This window comes from Dipodomys ordii, unplaced genomic scaffold (assembly GCF_000151885.1).
Source record: "Dipodomys ordii isolate 6190 unplaced genomic scaffold, Dord_2.0 Scaffold74, whole genome shotgun sequence".
NCBI classification, from domain to species: Eukaryota; Metazoa; Chordata; class Mammalia; order Rodentia; family Heteromyidae; genus Dipodomys; species Dipodomys ordii.
The window spans coordinates 4,730,455-4,730,873 of NW_012267290.1; the positions used below are offsets into that span (position 1 = coordinate 4,730,455).

General features: G+C 39.1%; 1 protein-coding gene across 1 annotated transcript in view; it reads left to right on the forward strand.

Annotated features, from left to right (window-relative positions):
- LOC105991563 (CUB and sushi domain-containing protein 1-like) overlaps positions 1-419 on the forward strand; it is an 871,556-nt gene that overhangs the window by 726,213 nt on the left and 144,924 nt on the right. The window lies entirely within an intron of this gene.

Sequence of the window (419 nt, forward strand, 5' to 3'; positions counted from 1 at the left end):
TGTGGGACATTCTGACTGGGGTAAGGTGGTATCTCAGGGTTGTCTTTATTTGCATTTCCTTCACCACCAGGGATGATGAACATTTCCTCATGTGTTAAAAGAACGTATTTTAAAGTGAGCTTTCTGCCTAATATTTTCAGGCATGAAAATTAGTGAACGTAATTAGTGAACATAATATTGTACCCATATAGCAAGCACAGAGCAGTAGACAGCAAAAATTAGGTAGATACTTGACTGATTAACCAAGGCAGGAAAATGCCTTTTGCCTTAATATAGTGACAGAAATAGATTGCCTAAGTACAGGGAACACGGAGTTGCAACAAAACTTTTGTGTGTTTTTGAAGTTAGGCAGGAGAAAATTTCCTTGGCATAAATACCAGTGTATGTGGAGCAGCTCTGATGGTTACCCTGGAGACAGT